Raw genomic sequence first — 21,800 nt, 5'->3', positions numbered from 1 at the left:
TCTGAGAGTACGATACTTGAAGCACAGTGAACACATGATTGGGACCCCTATTATCCTGCACCGTGGCGGGAAGTTATCCCGGATGAGAGACTCACTGAGACAATGAGACAGATAAGTGGGGACAGGGATTGGGTATAGGCATGGACTAATTGTTTTATCGAACTCGGATCCCATGCTCTGCGAATGTCCCAGGTATGGAATTGCTGGCGGGGTTGGAGGGTGGAACATGGGGTTGAGAGGGCAGAAGGAACTACACGTGAAACTAGGGGGATATACTCACACTGATGTGCGGGTTGGTGCATTTGCATATTGCTGATGGTGCAGGGCGGAGGGAAGGGGGCCTGGGCACCAGAGTCGGAAGTCGGACACTTGGGAAGAGTCGGCTTGCTACCTTCGCCTCTGAGCGTTATGCACACGGGGATGTTTAATTTGTTTGTAGGGAGGGATGGGTGGGATGGGAACCTGCAAGGCCAAATTGGGGTGGGTCTGCTGTGGGCGGCGGGGGGAAGGTTGGGGTCAAAATTTGGGTGCCAGTTGTTGTTCTGTTTGACTGCTGGGGTGCTGGAAGCTGAAATAGGGGCGAGTTCCGCTAGATACGGGATCGCCATTGCCATGCAAAGTAGACTGCCAGATATTGCTCCATCGGGGCGCTTGAAACCTTTGCAAAGTAGCCTCCTCACACACACTGTCAGATATGGCTGAGACTGATATCACTGCATCACGAACGGGCACTGCCAGCCTCTCCTACGGGCACTGACATGGAATGTCAGGGGCCTCAATGATTTCAGAAAGCTTCGTAAGGTCCTTAGTTATCTGCGTAGGCATCACATAGACCTCGCTTTCCTACAAGAGACACATTTACCACTCAACAGCAGAATGTTACTGCACGGGGGACTAGCGGGATGCAGCGTAGCATCGGGCTTCACCACTCACTCGAGGGGGACACTTACGTGGGTCAGTCCGCGCTCCAAACTAATATTGACATCACTAGAGACTGACCCAGAGGGGCGATACACCATCTGTAGATGCAGGGGACAGGGACATGACTTATTGCTTGTTAACGTCTATGGGCCTAACTACGATTCACCAGACTTTTACGTGGAGTTAGCCCGGAGATGCAAGTCGTATGATTACTCGAGTATGCTCTGGGGAGGGGACTTCAATTTGGTCCTAGACCCAGCGTCGGACAGGTCTGCGGGACCACACAGGAGCCCGTCGGCTGCTGCAACGGCACTACAGACTGAACTAGTGCACTTGGAACTGTTGGATGTGTGGCGCAGTCGGCATCACACCAGAGGGGGGTACACTCACTACTCAGCTTATCATACACTACACACTAGAATAGATTACTGGCTAGCATCACAACAGCTATCCAATAGTTTGAGGGACTGTCAAATATTGCCTCGCACATTGTCTGACCACTCTCCTCTCCTCTTGATCCTGGAGACTCCGGTGCGCGGGATCCCCCCATTTATGTGGCGCTTCCCTCCGTATTCGTTAATGGACGAGGTGTTCAGAGGGGAAATCGCAAATGAAATTGATAACTTTTTCGAGACCAATACAGGCTCTGTGGAAAGTTTCCAGACACTATGGGAGGCCTTTAAGGTCTACATTCGCGGGATAGCAATGGCCAAACACTCCAGTGTCCTGAAGTCCATTCGGCAGAGACTTCAACACCAGGAAATTCAGCTCTCAGATCTAGAAGCGATGCATCGGGTTGACCCCGGGGGGGATGCATTGGACCAAATTAAACAGTTGCTGACGGAATACAATGCAGAGGCAGACAGGGAGGTGCAACATATGGGTAAATATGCTACGGCCCGCACTTATGGCGAGGGCGAAAGACCTGGCTCACTCTTAGCTAAGATGATAAGGCACGAACGATGTCCACTAATAATTGGCGAACTGGTCTCGAGTACGGGGGAGACTCTAACGGATGAAGAGCAGATTGTTGGGGAATTTAGACGGTACTATTCCACTCTGTATAACTCACAGTCTGCGGGAATGGAAGGGACTATCGACGACTACCTGAGCTATATCAAGATGCCACAGCTATCCAACTCGCAGAGAGAATTCCTTATGATGCCCATCCAAAGGGAGGAAATAGCGGAGGCGATAGATGGCATGCGGTCCGGTAGCGCTCCTGGCGCTGATGGGCTGACTGTCGGCTTCTACAAGGCCTTTAAAGAACAGCTAGTCCCCTTCCTCTCAGCGTTATTCAATGATATATGCTTAGAAGGCTCCATGCCCCCGACTATGCGGTAGGCGCTCATTATAACGATCCTTAAGCCAGGGAAGCCCGCAACGGAGTGCGGCTCATACCGACCCCTATCACTGATCAACGTCGACGCTAAGCTGTATGCAAAGGTGCTGGCGACTCGACTCGTACTGCTCGCCCCGGAACTAGTAGCCCCGGAACAGGCTGGTTTTATCCCTGCTAGGAACCTCACGTATAATATACGCACGGTTCTGGGAACGATGCAGCATGTGAAGCCGGAGAATAAGACATTGGCAGTATTTCTCGATATGGAGAAAGCCTTCGACTCTGTAGAGTTGCCATTCATGTCCAGAGTTCTCAGGAAGCTGGGGCTGGCGAACCCTTCCTCCAGATGATAGGCGCCTTGTATTATAAACCGTCGGCCAGGCTGCGAATTGGAGATAGAGTCACGGAAACGATCAGTATAGGTAGGGGTACCAGACAGGGCTGCCCCCTTTACCCATTGCTATACGCCCTAGTGGCGGAGCCACTGGCGTGTGCGCTCCGGGAATACCACAGTCACAAGGGCATTAATTTCCCTACTTACAAGATTTGTATCTCCACGTACGCTGACGACACACTTTTGTACGTCAGAGACCCGGAGCTCAACCTCTCCTCAGTGCTCAGGGAGGTGGTGCAATTTGGCGCCCTGTCTGGCCTAAAAGTGACCTGGACCAAATCGGTGGCGTTCCCCTTGACTTCGGCGACGAGTAAATTTGTCATGGATTATCCCTTGCAGTGGTCAGAAGACCCGGTTAGGTACCTGGGAATACAGCTACACCCAGACCCGGATGTGCTAGTTAGGGAAAATTATGATGTTGCTTACACGAAGTTGACTGAGGATGTTGACAGGTGGTGTAGGTTGCCGCTGTCCCTCACGGGCCGCATCGCGCTCATGAAAATGATAGTACTCCCGAGGTTCTTGTTTCTCTTTAACAATCTTCCGGTGATCCTCTCTAAGGCCTTCTTTAAAACGATAACTCAAACTCTCACACGGTTGGCATGGGGAGGAAAGCAACCTAGGGTACAGTGGCGAGTCCTGACCCTCCCATATGACCAAGGTGGGCTAGGGGCCCCGGATATGGAACAGTATTATAGGGTCGCGCAGGCGACACACTTACACACCTGGATACACGGAGATCGTAATATCCCACACGTGATTCTAGAGACATTGTTCACGAAGCCCCTCCCACCAGCGGCCACTATATTTGAACTGGTCTCGCGACGGGTAGGTGCCCTAGACTCGATCACGGCGACGAATCACGCATGGCACTCGTTGGCCATGGCCACGACTGCTCACTGCTGTATTCCCCCCTGGTTCCGTTAGACTGGGCCGTGTGGCTGACACCGTTGCGAGAAAGGGGGGGTCACGCGTGCCCTGAATCAACTTGGCATACTTAAATTGGGGGACTTGTTCAGGGAAGGGAGGGTAGTCTCCTGGGACCAGGTAGCTCCCTCTCAGACCCCGGCGACATTGCTGCATCGCTTTCACTTGCATAGGGTCCGCACAGCACTACAGGAGCTGCTGGGACCGAACATCGAGGAACCCCCCGAACTGCCAGAGCTGACGTATGTAATAAAAACGCCATTATCCTGCAATTTGATATCGCGCTTATACAAGATGGGGCAGAGTCACAGAGACCAGACACCCTCGAAGGCCAGACTGGCGTGGCAACGAGACTTACAAACGGAGATTAGTGATGCAATGTGGAAGTATTGCTGCCAAAACGTGAAAAAGGTGTCGCTGAATGCTAGGCATAGACTCATCCAGTTTAAATTCCTACAGCGGGTGTATTACACTCCAGAACGCTTACACAGATATGGGCTCAGACAGACGCCCGAATGTGAACGCTGCCATGCGTCAGTGGCGGACTTCCTGCATTTGGCATGGTCCTGCCCGGGAATTAACAACTTCTGGGAGAGCGTTTTCCTAGAGCTGGGTCGAATACTAGAGATTGAGCTTCCAGTGGATCCTGCGTTGGCACTGTTGGGGCACACCAGGGTTCTTCCTCTGGCGACACGCCGCTTAGCTGACATAGGGCTCATTGTGGCTAGACGAGTGATAGCGCAGTGTTGGATGCGAGGCCCGCTACCAACTAAACGAAGGTGGGACAGGGATATGCTGTACAGTTGTACCCAATCACAGCTATATAGTGAACTTCTACCCCCTGTTAGTAGACCAAAACATTTTTGGGACCTGTATTTGACCTACAACTCCAATAGAAACACCGCGGACGGGGATAGTGAGGATCAAGAGGAGACAGAGACACAACGGGAGAGGGAGGAGAGACATGAGGATTAGATAACCACTGATGAGGACCCAAGGGGGAGTGCGGGCGAGGCACCTAGGTTATAGGAGAATTAACAGACACAGGACATACAGGCTGCAAACACTGGAGACGCACAAGACGGGAGAGCGGGTAGGGCGAGGGAACTGGGTGGGTGGGGAGGGTGCAGGACAGCACAGGGGCGGGCAGGATGGAATATAAACTTGAGAAGGTAGAGACACGAAAGCGGAAGGCACACAGGCAGTCAGGGGAAGAGGGAGGGGGGTTAGAGGGGTTGTTGCGATAGGATCTGGTTTTTGTTTTCGGACACATGCACTTCAAGTTAATACTTACATCCCACTGATGACAGATAATTGACACACACCGAGGAATCAGGGATACGGACTCGGGGCATAGGCATACACGCAACACTAACATAGCTGTGCGACTTTGGAACTTGGACAAAAGAGCCCTAGGACGATGGCGATGTGCATTTTTTCATGAGTTGAACTTGTTCACTGTACGGACATTGTCCAAGTTTGCTGCCGGCCCCAGGGTTGTAGGCGGAAAGCTCTGTGTGTGACTTGATGACGAATAAAAGTTTATAATTAAAAAAAAAAAAAAACAAAAAAAAAACTATTGAAGGACCCCACCCAATGTAATCATACTTGTTGGAGCATCTTTAGAGAGACATTTATTTTCCTACAAGAACTATTTTTGCTTGATATTTTTTGAAAAACACCAAAAAAACAAACAAAATGGCATCTGGACAGCAGCAGCAGCAGGAGGAAGTATCTTCTGAAGAAGAATTCTTGCAGGAGGCACCACGTCCACAGAGGCCGGAATCTGTCTTGTCGAAATTCTTCACTTTTCCACCTGGAGAGAAGAAAGTAAATGCGAGAAAGGTGACGTGCAAAATTTGTGACCGAGTCCTGTCAAGAGGCAGTGATAAAAAATACTCTTGTGGCACTGCTTCTATGTATGAGCATCTCCGGACCACAAATCCTCTCAATCTTGCTCGGGAGGAAATGAGGCAAGCTGCCATGAACCCCTCACCTGCTGTGGCAAGTGCATCTGGAGCGTCCTCAGGAACACCTGCAATGGACATTAGGCCAGAATTCGCCTTTCTCAAGCAATACTGTGTGAAGTGTAAGAAACGTATATGCTTCGATGAGCAGCCGGTGGATGCAGTTTGTGCTGCACAACGCAACCATTGTTTTTAATTTTGTTTTTTGTTTGTTTTTGGAATGATAAGGAATTCCAAAAATTTCCTGTTTTATTCATTCTTATTTTTGTTCATTTTTTGAAAAAACACCACAAAAAAAACAAAATTGTTCAAAAAAATACAAAAGAAAAAAGAAGAAAAAAAAAGTTCTCTTCCAGGGGATCCTCATCAATAGTCATAAGCACATGAATATTCCCACCCATGTGCGGGACCCCGGAAAACATATATCATATATATGTAGCTCTACATATATGTATATATACATATATAAAAACTTACTATGCAGTCCTCTCTGGAAAAGCTGAACAATGCTGCATAGAAGTCTTTGCATATAAAACATAACAATAAAAAGCAGGGAGAAAGAAAAACCTTTGGAAACTGCTTTCTTATACAGTAGAAAAGGTACTCCTGCAAGGAAAATGAAAGCATTGTCAGCACATAGGCTGCTTTGTAAAAGAAACCATAGAGTAGAAAGCTGAAAAGCTAACTCACATGGACAGAAACAAAAACTGGCACCGTTCCTTTAAGGCAGCCATCTTTCTGCATCTTCTACTTTATCTTCCAAGGCATTCATACGATCCATCATGTGTTGCAGTGCAGCCGCATGACTTTGAGTGACAGGCTGAAGTTCCTTGAGTGTCTGGCCCTGGATGGTGACTTTTTCGGACATTTTACGGTGATCTACATGCCCGAGCGTGACGTCAGAGTTGACTTTATTGATCCGGGTTTCCAGAGAGGTTCTGGTATGCTCTAGTGAGGAACCAATTTGTTTCACCGCTGCAAGCACCGAGTCCATTTTGGCCGCCAGGGCCGTGGTCGTTGGCTCCATCTCCCCGTCGTCTCTCATGTGTGGGGGTCCAAATTTCCTGTACGTAGCGGCCCATGCTGTATCTTGGCACGCATACGGCCCATCACAATTTGCTGCGCCCTTGGCATTCGCAGCCAGCTGTTAGTGTAATTGATTAGGTCTATGGCAGGGCCACAACGTGAAGTTCGGTGGGTCATCCTTCTCACCCGCATGCGTGGGTTCCTTGAGCTGTGTGTCCAGGTCTGTATGTTAGGGGCGGTTGCACTACGTGTGGCGTCTCAGTGTTGCTAAGTTTCGGTACCTCTTAGCGGCGTGACGCCATCCCCTTTGTAGGTGTCTCTCTTTGGCAGCTGGCTGTTTGTGTCTTGCCTCTACGGGCCGCGATGACGTCACGGGGGGTCCACCCCCTGAACCTGGCAAATTCTGCCCGCTCTTAGCGCCCCTGCCGCCCTCACCCACAGGGCTCAGTAGCCGCCTTGTCAGTGCATCTGTTTGTACAATGTCAGGGCCGCCTCCGTGTTATTGTCCGTGCAGTCCTCAGAACGCACCTCCTCTCATGTTTTCGCTCTCAGGGCAGGCCGCCCCCAGCACCGTATCTCCGGTGTTTGCCGCTCGTTCTGCTGGCGCGGCGACAGCAGATCCCCCACGCCAAGTTTCAATGATGCGCACTCACCAGGCTGCTCCCCAGCTGGGAGGATGGTCGCTACTCCCAGTTTCTGCACCCAGTGGTAGGCCCATGTGTCTACAGCCCGCTACGATTCACAGGTCTTGGCCCACACCTCACCACGCTCCCCAGCTCCGACGGAAGGGTCTCCTCGGTTAGCGTTACATGCCCGCCTGTAGTGGTAGGTACGTTAGGCAACGCTCGGGTAGCGTGCGGTGCCTCAGGAATGTTAAAGGTATTTTGTGTTCTTTTAAAATGTAGCTCATGCATGGAGGGTCCGCTCGGTGGAGGTTCGAATGGAGCTAGTCAGTTGCCGTTCACACATCTACTAGAGAGGACGCTCCGTGTGCTGGGTGGAGTTGTATACTAATAAACAGCTTCAAACAAGTCTACTCTCTACGATTTCCATCATTTCACCGCCCTTATAAGTGCAGCCACCGCTCCTCTCCGCATTTTTGCCGGCAAACAATCCGCGGCCTTCTCTGTGGGCCGCTGCCTTTAGGTCCACTCGTTGCAGTGTTCCCTGCAGTGCGTCACTTACCAGGAGTCTCAGGGGCAAGGCGCCACCAGCGCCGGTCTCAGGCGGGCAACCACCAGGCGGCTCATCTTCCGTCGATCCGGCTCTTCGCCGCAGGGGCCACAGTCCTCTTCACAGTTGCCGCTCACTTGTCCCACCGGCAAGACTACGGCAAGGATCCGATTGGGATTCTGGGACAATTTGCCCCGTCTGTCGCCCGAGGAACCACCGTAGCGTTACGCTATGAGCGTAACTATGAATCTTTAGTGACTTGGTAATCCCTTGAAAGAACTTATTGTTTCTTGGATTCTGGGATTATCCCATCCGTGTGTTTCTCTCTACGATCTGATATTTCATGAGTCTCCAGGAGCTCATGCTGTTTATTTATCCTTAGATACCCCTTGTTGAGCTGGACTGAACCTTGTGTGTCTCTAATCTTGAGTAGATTTTCTACATCAAGGTTGTGTCTTGTGTGTCCCACACCCTATATATTTGTGCCGCCTTGATCAAGGTGTAGCCCACGCCGGGCTAGACACCGAAACGCGTGTTGGCGCTCAAATGACCTTGTGTATTTGAATCTAACTACTTTCCATTATTGGAAGGATATACGAGAACCTTCAATACCTACATCATTTGGCTGTTTAGGAACCCTGATTGTGTGTACATTTGTGGATATGCATGATTGTTAGAGTGATGTATGAGTGTGTATGCATTTTCTGAATCCCTGAATGGTTGTTGTTTATGAGTGTGTATGTGTGGGACCTATTTATCGTTAAATGTTTGATATGTATTTTATATCTGTTTTCTCCACATGTGGACATTGATTAACAAAATGAATTGTGAAGAATAAAAATAAACATATAGAAATTTTGCAAATATTGTGTTCTAGGACTTATGATAAATGCTCTTATATTAGCCTAGTTTTGCCTATTATTTGGTGACCCTATAAGGGCGCTTTATATATTTCCTATACAGACGGGTTGATCTCTTTAGTATTGTCTACGGCTAGGATCCGCCAAGGTCTGACGATCGGGGAGGCCCTCGCAACTGCTGTCTAGATCAGCTCAGTGGACGCCTCTGCAGGTCGGCGCTACGCGCGTACCCCCATGGCTGTGCTTGTTGCAGCCACTCTGCTCACGGTCCCGGGGGTCCCGTAGGGTGTTAGTCGCCCCTCCGCTTCTACGGATCGCCGCCTCAGCCAAAGGCTGCTGCTCTGACACAGGCTGTCTCCGCGCGGCCTCACAGTGTGCAGGACGTGCCTCTCTCTTCAGCCGCAACTGGAGTTACATGGAGTGAAGCGGTGAGTTTTGGGATTCCCCGGCATCAGTGGTTTCTTGGCTGTCTGGTCCCACGCATTTCCAGCACGGATGGCACACTGTGAGGATAATTGTGCCGGATTAGAAGGGGATGTCGGCCGGAGCGTTAGAGACTCACGTCCACCATGATGGCTGGCTAGCCACGCCCCCATCAGGCACAGAACCATTACTTGAGGTTTATGGTAAGTGGATGTCATTATCAAAGGTATTGCCTTTCGGGTGACAATAGCACCTCAAGTATTTACCAAATGTCTGGCAGTCGTGGCAGCACATTTGAGAAGACACAATATTCATGTTTTCCCATACCTATAGGATCGTCTGATAACGAGTATAACAGACAGAGTTGTCTGCAGGATTCTCAGACCAACATCAATCTGTTACACAAGTTGGGATTCATGATCAATGCCACCAAATCCCACTTACAGCCTCTCCAGGTGCAGCCATATCTGGGAGCAAGTCTAAATTATGTAATGACCAAAGAGTACCCCAATACAGAGAAGGTAATCAATCTCCAGAACCAGCTGGCTCTTTTTCAGGCACATTGTCGCCTGCCAGTCAGAACAGTGGTGCACTTCTTGGCATGATGGCTTTCTGTATAGCAATGGCCAGACATCCCAGACTTCACATGTGCTCACAACAGGTATGTCTAGCATCTCAGTGGTCTTAAGCAGAAGGCAATTTAGAGGAATGTTAATATTGATAAATATGATGTTGATGTACTCCATGATATATGTATGTATAATAAAACACTGTTGTTGAATTCATCCAATTTTACCTCTTCATCAACCCAGAGTCAGTAATACGTGGTCAGGCAGGCCATGCCACCTAGAACTGAAGCAACTAATTGAAAGATCACTGGTGGGGGGATATTTAACCCATAGACAAATCAGCGAACAGGTAAACCCAGATTGATCCCACAGATAGGCAGTAAGACCTCAATGGTCTCGGGAGATTGGCCTCAATAAAACATGTTTAGCTGGAGGGGTGCGCTTTCCCCAGAACATCATTAAGTTAGATGCCACACTAAGGAAGACACAGCCAATCAGAACACAGTATGCACATTATATGCAGTGATCACACGCTCCTCATGCCGGACATCTGGACACATACCCACTGGCCCCGCATTGTGTCCGCACAAGATCGAGGCCCACCTGCATTTCCTATCAAAAGACCAGATTTATCTCCCCCATGACTAGGCATTGATTTCTGTCTCCAAAGGAATGTACAACTGTTTTATGACACCTCATGTAATTTATAAAATGAAAGCGGAAACCAATGTGCTTTGAGACAGTCTTCAGACCCCGAGTCTGTTGCCTGTTCTGCCGGTCGCTGTGTTTAATTAAGCCAACTGTTCCCGTTTTGCCAAACGCCTGTTGTCTTTCATTTTGTCAAGGTAATTTCATATTCGAGCAAAAGGATCTACTGTTGATTTTGCCCTGGCGGTATCACTGAGTCCAATGGTGAAGCACAGGCATCTCATCAAAGGCAGACCATTTATAGACCCGTTCCCACAGGTGACTATCACCACAGATGCATCACTCATTTGCTTCCCAAAGTCATTTCATCTTAATTTATCTGCCTGTCTTCTTTCCAAAGCAAGAGACAGTTGCAGAGAGAGAACTTTATACACTTGATGTCAAAAGAGTGTTAATGTATTATATTGACAGGACTGAACCATTTAGAAACCATTTAGAAAAACACAACAGAAGTTTGTTGCTTTTACTAATCCTAGAAAAGGAAACATATTTTCCAAAGCATGTGTTACTAAACGGATAGTCAGGTGCAAACAAATATGCTACATTAAAGCCGAGAGAACATTACAAAGAGTTCCTCGGGGACATTCTACTAGGACGAAAGATGCTTATATGGATTTTTTAGGCAACATTCCTGTGGCTGACATTTACAAGGCAGCTAAATGGACAAATCCACACACATTTAACTTAACATTATTTAGTGGATATCCAAGCAAGAGTACAAGCTCTTGGTTGACCAAAAGTCCTAAAAACATTATTCCAGACACCTGCATTAGCAAATGGCTACAGCCATGACGAGAGGCAAACTGCTTTACAGTCTGTGCATAGCATATGTATCTGCAGCCAACACATGCTGCAAATGTAGTACGTTACTTACCCTATAAGCATATATTCGTAGCTTGTAGTGCTGCACATTCACATGCGCCTCCCCAGCAGGCATTCTTTGGTGTCATATTTTTTATAGATAATACAGTACATATAATTAGGTATTTATATTTTATGCTCATACATATATTGCTTCATCTTTCACACATCTTCACTAGCTCCATCCTCATTTGCCCCAAAGGTTGAAGAAAATACACAATCTAACGTTGGAGTCATTGATCATGCATATTCACTCGAAGAGGAGGAGCCTTAATGCCACGTCAGCGACAAAAGACTCGTCTAAATAAATGAGTTGTAGAGTCTGAGCAACACTAGGTGGTAGTGGTGTATGCATAGCATGTGAATCTGCAGCACTACATGCTACAAACAGATCCTTCCCGGTAACATTATATAGGAGAAAAAAGGGGGATTACAAAAGGGAGGAACATTTTATAAATAGAGCATACTGATTGGCTCAGAGAAGTTTTTTTCCTTGGACCATCTCACTCCTGCGGGAGCCAGACCCCATCCCCCTAGGCCAGGTATATTTAATTCAGAAGAGTGCACACAGCCCCCCTCCCCTAGACAATGGTGTGTCCCCGGGGACACCTTCCCCTGGGGCTAAATTCCTAAGAATGGGGAGGGGGTGCACGCAGCCCCCATCCATGAGCCTCCAAAGGCCCTAGTTACCCCATCCCTCAGCCTTCAAAGGCCCTAGTTACCCCATCCCTCAGCCTCCAAAGGCCCTAGTTACCCCATCCCTCCTGGATAATTGTTTTTAATAAAATGGGAGAGGTGGCCCCGTGGTCTCCTTCCCGAGCCTGGGAAGGCCGTGATTGCACCATTCCCTGTGGCCAATTGTGCACAAAAAAAAGGAAGGGGCATGCAACCTCCTCTCCTCAAGCCTTAAAAAAGGCCCTTGACTCTAGGGCCTGAAGACCCCATCATCCAGGACCATTTCACTTACTGTGACTAGTAGAGCCCACCCCCAGGACACAGTAGTTTCCCTTCCTGCACTAGCGCAGGCAAAGAAACGTATTTGCTCACTTCTGGTGTGAGCATTTATTAGTCTCCCGCCAAACGGGAGCACACACGCAAGTCTGCTCCTAGACCACTGAAGGTTGAAATATGCTGCGGGACCCTGGGGCTCCCATGCAGCACCCAACATATGGTATGTTGGTGTCTGGGGCCCAAGATGGCCTAGGGAAGACTGCCTCACTACCGCCTCCCCTTTTGAATTAGATACGACCCTGTGGCATGGGGTCCCCAGGGCCTATTGAGACTTGAGGAGGGGGACCGCGTGGCCCCGTCCCCTTTTAAGTACATTGGGCCAAGAATGATGAGATCCCCGAGGTCCGAGAAAGCTCACGGAAGGAGGCCGCTTGGCCCCCTTCCCCGCCTCTCATTTTAGATTACATGCAGCCCTGGGTGATGGGGTCCTCGGCCTAATGATGTTCGGGCCCTCCTTCCCTTTTTGAGTCTACTTGGCCCCTGGGGATTGGGTCCCGGGGATCGAGAAGGCTCAAGGAAGGAGGGCATAGGCCCCCTTTAAATTACATACAGCCCTGGTGTTTGTTTTTTTACTTTATTTTTTATTGATTATCAAATTTTATTTATCTATCTCCGTTATTGTTGGTCACTGTAAATCACACATATTTGTAATATGAAAGTATCACGTTAATATTGAATAAGAAACACGCACCATTGTCCAATCTCATAATAAAGATTGTATAGCATATGTTTAATGAGTCCCTCCATATTTATTCATATAATATGCTACGCCCTGGGATCTAAAGGGGTCCTTATTCCTAAAAATGTAGGACATTTTGAGGTAGCGTGTAAACGGAAGTGATAGCACCCACAGTGCTGGGAAATGTTCAATGTGTCTTGTTTGTGCATGACGCCATGGAGCTACCCCACCCCCGTTTGTACTTTACCCGAACTGGACTGTGAAGAGGTGGAATTGCGTAGGGCATCTATGTAAACTTTATATGGGCCTCATATATCTTTGGGCCGCGCTGTGCCAGGTAATGTTCTTGAGTATAACTCGCTATTTGTGCTGCAGTGTGCTAGGCTATGTAACCAACCCTGTAGTGTGGGGGAAGTATTGCTGCCCCAGCGTAATGCAATTTCTCGCTTCGCCAGCAGCAAGCTAAGGGACGTCAACTTCTGGACTGTTTTTGGAAAATTCCCCTTGTACCCCAGGAGAGCCACCTCCGGTGTAGGAACAATATGACGTCCAAGGATCTCACCTAGTGTCTAGTGTACTAGGTTCCAGAAGGGGCATAGGCAGGGGCAGGTTCATGTGAGGTGGGCAAAGCCGGCTTGCTGAGCGACCCATATCCGACATGTGTGTGGTCTGCTGGGATCGTTTTTATGCAGCTTGGCCGGTGTCATGTATATTTGTTGCAGACACTTATAGTGCAATAATTTATGGCGACTATTCAGTGAAATGTCTTTTGTGGCCCTGCAGCATACTGTCCATTGGTCGTCTGTGATCTGGTGACTCAAGTCTGTCTCCCATTCTGTACGCGGTTTGTCGCAAGAAGGCCGCAAAGTGCTCCGGGAGGACCAGGTCCGCCACTGGGCGCAGAAATGGAATCCTGGTGTCTGCGTGGTACCAAGCGAAGGTGAAACTAAACTGTGCCACTGAATAATATAAATAAAAACCCAGATCCCCAAAACAGCCCCTCACATTTGGTAACGTGAGTATCCTCCACCGAACATACGGCTCTTTGCCGCCCCAGAGCAATCGAATAAGATGGGATCGTAATGATGAGAAAAAATTATGCATGAGGGGAATGGGGATATTGTTAAAGAAATACTAAAATGTAGACAGTATCATCATTTTAATTATTGCCATTCTACCTGCCATGGATAATGGGAGCCGTAGCCATCGTTCCACCTAAGTCTCCATTTTGGCTATTGCTTGTCCATAGTTTAATCAAGCAATCTGGACCGGGTCAAGGTGTATATGGATACCCAAATATTTGACTGAGTCCGAGCACCATTCCAAAGGGAACTCACAATCCCAAGGTGTGGTATTCGTGGTTAGAGGAAAAATTATTGATTTGCGCCAATTAATGCCAAATCCAAAATGCTGCCAAAATCGAAGAATCTCCCGGAGGAACAGATCTAGATTCAAATGCGGCTCCCGAACATAGAGGATAGTGTAGTTGGCATATAAAGAAACCAAAAGGGGGCCTGTTTTAAACTGCAGTCCCCGCTGTAAATGTCTCTTGTGGAAGTGCCTTATTAGAGGGTCCATGGCGAGAATGAACAGCAGGGGTGATAAAGGACAGCTCTGGCGAGTGCCACGAGTCGATGAAAATGAGTCGGAGAGGGTACCGTTTAGCCGAAGTCTGGCCATTGGGCAGCTATATAGTAAGCCTACTGTGGCTATAAATCCAACTGGCATGCCCATGCGACGCATGATGGACACAAAGAAGGGCTACTCCAGTGTATCAAAGGCTTTTTCGGTATCTAACAAAATAGCCACTGCTGGGACCTCAGGACTTATTCTATGGAGCACCGCAAACAGGGTTTGTAAATTTAAGGCGTTCGAACAATGGGGAACAAAACCCTATTGCGCTGGAGAGTTGATTAATTCCATTAATTGCGAAAGTCTATTGGCGACAATGTTTGCTAGGATTTTGTAATCGACATTCAATAGAGAAAGTGGCCTATAGGATCCGCAGAGGAAGGGGTCTTTACCGGGCTTAGGCAGTAGAATGATAACTGCTTCACTTAGTGTAGGCAGCAGGGTCAGTTTTTCCAGGGCCTCGGCATATACTTCAATCAGCTTTGGCGCCAGGAGGTCTGAAAAGGCCTTGTAAAACTCACCAGTAAAGCCGTCTAGGCCAAGGGCGGAGGAGCCGCGCAGCACTTTAATTGCGCCACGTACCTCGGTCTCAATAATAGGTCCACCATAAAGTCTTGCATATCTTTTTCTAAGTACACAAGGGCTGCCTCGGAGAGATATGCCTCCTGCGCGGTAGGGTCAGGGCCCAGCCTAGACATGTATAATGTGGTGTAATATGACAAGAATTCATCCTGAATATCAGAGGGGGATGTGAGTAGAGTCCCGTTCATGGAACGAATCTCGGTAATGCAGGCCTTGCTGTAAGGCGGCCTAAGAGTTTGTGCTAGTGTGCGACCGGGGCGGTCTCCCTCGCCGTAACGACGAGCGGTTTGATATTTGCCTAAATAGAGGATCTCGCGATCCGCCATCTCTCTGTATTCCTCAAGGAGGGCCAGCCTCCGCCCCCGCGAAAGAGTCTCAGGGGCACATAGAGATTAGTTGTCCAGTGCTGCCAGGTCACCCTCCAGCTTTGCCATGGTCGTGCGTAATGATTTAAGCACACCCGCATGTTTGGAGATGTATATGCTGCGTATGTACGCTTTGAATTCCTCCCACAGCACTGCCCAGGTGTCCACCGACCCTGTGTTAATAGTGAAATATTCCTCTATTGCTTCTCCGATCTTGTGATAAAAAAAGGTTGTCAAGGTGGGCCCGACCCGGGAAGCGCCACTGTCTGTTGTACCCCTCTGGCCGAGGAACCCGAAGACAAAGTAGGATAGCGCAATGGTCAGAGTATGTTCTAGGCAGTGTAATCAACGTCTGATACCAAGTGGACACATCGGGGGAGAGGAACCAGAGATCAATCCAGGTCCATGTATTGTGCTGACCTGAATAATGTGTGTAATTTGTGAGAGCCGGGTTGTGCCTACGCCATATGTCCATCAATGAAAATTGGTCACATTGGTCTAACAGGGCGCGTCGCGCTTGTGGCTTCGTATCCGGAGAGGTTGAAGTACTGTCCAAATCCGGGTTAAGTAAGAGGTTGAGATCCCCACCCATGATAATCAGACTCGGTTCTAATTTGTAGAGTTGTGTGTGTAGTGTATGGAAAAATTCTGGGGAGTCGGTGTTTGGCGCATAAACACATACCAATGTGATCTTATGGCCCATCATGGACCCCGTGACATTAGTATACCTGCCCTCCCTATCGTTAAAAGCCAGCTGACAGGCAAAGGGAATCCTCTTGTGTATGAGAATTGCGGTTCCTCTTGCATCATTACTAAAATTAGAAATTAGCAAAGTACCTGTGTGCCCCCCAGCTTGAAGCATACTGCGCAGTGTCCGAGGCCGGTACGTGTGTTTCTTGTAAAAAGGCAATGTCTATATTATGTCTAACCAGATAATGCACCACCTGCCGTCTTTTACGATTATTATTTAAGCCACGGACATTCCAGGACAGCATAGACAAATTAGAGGGACCTTTAACCAAACCTGGCTGTGCCATCTGTGAACTTTAAGGAATCTAACATGTTTGAGTGCAATAGTAAAGCAGTAGACCAAAGCAAAGAGCAACAATAACGATAATCATCAATAAAAACATTATAGCATTCCCACACCCCCCTCCCACCACCCAGCCCTACTTCAATAAAAATAAGGCACACCCCAACCTGCAACCAAAAAGCAAAGTACCAAATTGTTGTACAATGGAACAACGCAGCGTCAACAAGGTACATCAAAATCAACAACGATAAACCCAAGGTTTCCACCAAGGGGGGTGGCAACGCCACGTCAGTCAACCAACTATGAAGTTTATCTTCGACTGCGACGCAACATAATCTCAATCTAAGAACAATAAAGGATAATATTACGTCAACGTCACCCAACACCGGAGCAAGAGAAGAGTTCTAAGCTTGCCACGATTCCACTGTGAGGAGGCAATGGGCCACCTCTGTCTTCTTGCAGCTGTTCATTGTTATGTTTATAATTGCGACCTCAGTAGGATTATCAATAAAGCGTGATCGGTCCCCCACCTCGCCCCTCAGGCGTGCAGGATACAGCATACCGTATTTGAGGCCACGATTGCGAAGCGTGGCTTTCACACCGTGAAAGTCAGGATAAAATGCGATTTTACAACCCTGGCAAGTGGAATCTCCGCGCTCTCTCACCAGTCGAAGGGCAGTATCACGATCCCGGAAGTTCATGAGGCTGGCCATAAGAGGTCGGGGGGGCATGCCTGGGTTAGATCGCGGTCCCAAAGTACAATGGGTCCGCTCCACCACAAACCCAGGAGTGAAGGAGTCTCTCCCGAACAGATCCGACAGCAGTGTTTCTACAAATGTGTCCAGTAAACCCGTGTCGGTGGATTCCGGAACCCCAAGGATACGGACATTATTGCGACGACTGCGCGCTTCAAGGTCCCTATTCTTTATGGTGACGCCCTTCAAGATGCATTCCATTCTGTCTAGTCACTTGGTCGATTTGCGCAGTCCCATCTTCTGTATCGGAGAACCGCGCCTCTGCCACGTCTAGGAGCCTATAATGCGCCTGAATCTTGGTACCCATGTATTTGAGAGTTTTAACGAGTGCGTCGAAACAGCCATCTAGTGCCTGAAAGCCAGCTCTCATCTCCTGGAGCCACTCTGCCGAAGGGGCCGCAGAGGCCGCACCATGCTCCGGGCTTGGGCCATGCTCTGCCATGTCCGGACCTTCTTCCGCGGTTTGCTCCACAAGTTTTTCAAACAGGAGTGTTCTTTGTTTCAGGTCCTTGTGGCCCATGCCTCCAGCAAATGTGTGGGGTTCAGGCAGCTGGCCGAGTACGCCAGAGGAATACTGTAGGAAACGCCACCCAAGGCCCAGCTTGGAGCACGCCACCCAGTCGCCGCAACCACGCCGGGTCCACGAATCACTCCAGCCGTGAGAGCAGCACCCGCAGCACACCAAGCCAGCCAGTCGCCGCGCCGGGCCCTCAATATGAAACTGTAATATGTCAGTGCGCCCACGGCAAAGAATGGACTGGAGAGCGATAAATAAGGCGTCAGATTTAACACTGGCGTGTATTATGAGGGGGGCCAGGATCTGGTGACTCAATGGCGCTGTAGGCCCGGGACCAAATGCTCAATGGGACTAGGGGCTGCTCATTGCAGTAAATCACACCATGTGGGTGGCTACTTGAGGCCATGTAGCTCCGCTGGCAATGGTTTGGAGACCAGACAGCAGCGTAAACGGAATGCGCCGTCCTTGCAGTGGGGAATATCGACAGCCAGGCCGCTGATTGCAGGGGGCTGCGCTGGAGGCGTACCGGCCACCGGGTGCAACAGGTGGTCTCAGGCTCCTCTCAAACCTAGATGTGCAAGCCGCTGTTACTTTCTCTGCTGCTGCCTCCCCTAGCTCGTGTGTGGACCACAGGGATCGGGCGGCAGCGTGGCCTCGAATCGGCATCCAAGTCAGGCAATACCCGTCCCCGTGTCGGCGCCCAGCTGACTATCGGTTATGCCGGGGGAGCAGAGACACACCCAACCGGCACCCAGGACACTCACCGACCATGCAGAGTCCTGATCCTCTCAAGCTTCTGCGCCGAGGTCCTCAGCATCCGCGTCCTGGCCCGGCGATCTTACAGGCCGCCATTTTACTCTACAGTCGCAGCTTAGGCGCCGGTCTTCATCACGCACTCCCACAGGGTCCGCGCATCTGAGGCTATGCAGCACTGCTCCTGTGGAACATCGACGCCGAGATCACCGTGTTGCGTCAAAGGATGTGGGATTAACAACTATTGGTGTTGGTTGGCTGGCGGAGCTTCAACGCCAGGTGGCCTTTCCCGTCCGCGGCTTGGTCACGCCCCCATACAGCCCTGGTGGTTAGGGTAACCAGGGTCTAGTGAGGCTCGAGGAGGGGAGCTGCGAGCTGCACCCTTCACAGATACAGTTCCCTTCACCTAAGTGAGTTGTGTCTATGATGGAATTAATGATTCTTTATATTATATGAGCTATTTTATACTTACTGTCAGACCTCTAATGCCAGACTCATTTAAAAAGTAATGTGTACAAACGAAGCTTGGATGATGCCATCAGTGAAGTCATCATTGATGTGATTTGAGATGTCATCAGTGTTGTCATCAGTGATGTCATAGAACATGTCATGAGTAATGTAATATATAAAGTCATATGAATTGCATGGGGGCGTGTAAGTTATAGTTAGCTATGCGAACTATAACTGGTTAATTTCTGTGTTTTTTAAGTTCGAAACGTTAATGTTGTCAGTGAGATATTAACCTAATAATGTCACTAACCTTTTTTGCTTTCAGTTAAAATATAAATATAATGTGATAGGCGGCCTTACTCCATACCTGCTGCAAAATGAGTATTTCAAATTTGTATGGATACCAGTGATATTAGCAAAGATTTTTTTTAGAAGCCGTGTGATTTTAGTGGACAGATTACACAAGCTAGCATTCCACTCGGAAATGGGTTACAGCTCTAATGCATTACACCGTCTGCCAATTTTATGGGAAGATCAATATCTTGGCCACAGTCAGATAAAGACACATCGAAGCGCGTGGTCAAGACTGTGACTTTTATAAACAATTGCTGTTAGAGAGGGGTGCAAAAAAATGGAAAGAGTATGTTATTTTGATAATTCACAGCATTTTGAAGGCGTGTGTACTATTACATAAAAAAAATCTCTTCCGCCACATGAAAGGTAGATTGGTCGCAAAATTGTGTCATCCTTAAGATTGCATTGTAGTTCTAAAAGATTTTGGAAGCGCTGCCTTCCACACATGGGATGTATTCCCATTCAAACTCAAGCCCTCCCCCCCACCCACAATTTTGTGACCTTCGATTCGTAATTTACACATTAAAATCTTTGATGAGTGGCTTTCTTTGTGGATTGACCTTGTAAGGATCGCCCACTTCAAAAGAGGTTGCTTGCATCCCCATGCCAGTCATCTTGGCGTTGGTCGCAATTGTTTGAAAAATTCCGTTGGTACGTGGATATTTGCAAATGGGTATAAAAACCTGGGCAATACTTTCAACTTAATGAGGGTAATGTGGTCCTTAATGGAAAGTGGCAACTGAATCCAACGCTTAATACGAATGATAAGGGTCCTGAGTGCAGCACCAAAGTTGCATCCAGGCAGTTCCGGGAGATCTTGTGTAACATAGATACCAAGATATTTTATACCGTCTGTGCTCAATTTCAAGGGATAGTCCGCTGGAATTGATTCAGTAATGTCCGTCAGTGGGAGTATCTTGGTCTTCTAGTTAATCTATAAACCTGAGAGACCACCAAAACAAATAACTTCCCAAATAAAACTTGGAAAGCTTTCACTATAGTTCTGAATATAGCATATTGTCCAAATACAGAAACACCTCCAAGGGTTACTATATATATGCATGCAGAGTGATACTCACAAAGGAAATAGGCAAGTGGTTCTGCCTCCAAAGCAAAAAGGAAATGCGATGAAGGGCAGCCGTGTTGCATGCTCCTTCCGATAGGTATTATCTCAGAATATAGACCATTGACTCTTATCCTAGCGCAAGGTGTGTGTACAATAAGGCAAACAATTACAAAAAAATTACGGCTCCCATCTGCATATGCCGAAGAGTTTCCTTCATGAATGCCCATTCCAAAACATCAAACGCTTTTTCAGTATCCTAAAGTACTGTCACAGCAGATAGCTGCATATCCACCTAATGGACAATGACCATGAGAGTGTGAAGACTACAGGCAGTTGGTCTCTGCCTTGCAGTATGAAGCCTGATTGTTCTAGTAGGACCAGGACCAGGAGCCTCATCAGTGGTTTGCAAAGATTTTATTATCACTATTTATTGATGATAGCGGCGTGTAAGAAGAATTCCGTGTAGGATCTCTGCCTGGCTTATGGCTTCAGTCATATTTGGGGTAACCGTCCCCCCGTTATAGCTTCAATATGACCCTCAAGCACCCTGGGGACAAGGACATCTATGTTTTCTTTATAGAATTCAATGTGATGCCGTCATCTCCAGGGTCTTTTCCAGTAGGCTCATGATTGCATTTTTAACGTCCTGCACAGCGAGTGGAAATGTCAGCAACTGTCTCATCTCCCCCTCAATCCGTGCCAAAATCAATATTGGCCAAATATGAATCAATGTCAAACGTAGCGCATTGTATTTTGGAGGAATACAGACTTTTGTAATATTGCCTAAAGATATCTACAATGTCTCTTGGCGTAGAGGTGGTAATGCCACTGTTCGAAGTTATACATGAAAATTGACTGCTGTTGGCTTGAATTAGATTTAAGCACCCATGCTAGTGTTCTACCCCGTCTAGCCCCTTCATTCAAAAGGCGAGCAAGTGTGTGCTTGCCCAAATAAACAGACTCCCCTTTTTGTTGTTTCCTGGAAGTCCTTTAGCTTATCTTGGAGTTTGAGATGTGTGGGGCTGCATTTACTAGTGGCGTACTCACTTTCTAATGCTTTGAGCTCCCCCTTCAAATGACTGGGCACCGTCTCGTGTTTAATTCCTAAATGTTCTGTATACAATTACTACAATATTTTGCCGTACTATCTTTCCCTTGGTCAGGGTGCCAATGTTCTGTCTTTATATATCACTCTGTATCTCTCTGTGGCTTATGTCTCAACTGCTCCACCCTGATGATTTCCTCATCTTCATCCCTCCTGTCTCGGAGCTCACTGTTTCAAACTTAAACCAGCTATCTCTGTCCCATGCCCTCCCTTCCAGAAAGAACTCTGTTTCACACTAGGGTGTATGTCCCTATCCATCTTGTTTCACAACTCCCTTTGCCCCATACTAGAGTAGCATTTCTCCTTTTCTCTCACGAAGTTCCCTTT

The 21,800-nt window shown here is 48.2% G+C and overlaps 1 protein-coding gene across 4 annotated transcripts in view; it reads left to right on the top strand.

The window, feature by feature from the left end:
• UNC13D (unc-13 homolog D) overlaps positions 1 to 21,800 on the top strand; it is an 880,699-nt gene that overhangs the window by 328,229 nt on the left and 530,670 nt on the right. The gene's annotated exons all lie outside the window — the stretch shown is intronic.

The sequence above is a fragment of the Lissotriton helveticus genome, chromosome 7 (genome assembly GCF_964261635.1).
Source record: "Lissotriton helveticus chromosome 7, aLisHel1.1, whole genome shotgun sequence".
In the NCBI taxonomy this organism is placed as follows: domain Eukaryota; kingdom Metazoa; phylum Chordata; class Amphibia; order Caudata; family Salamandridae; genus Lissotriton; species Lissotriton helveticus.
Note: the sequence above shows the minus strand (reverse complement) of the source record. Positions and strands in the feature narration are given on the sequence as shown.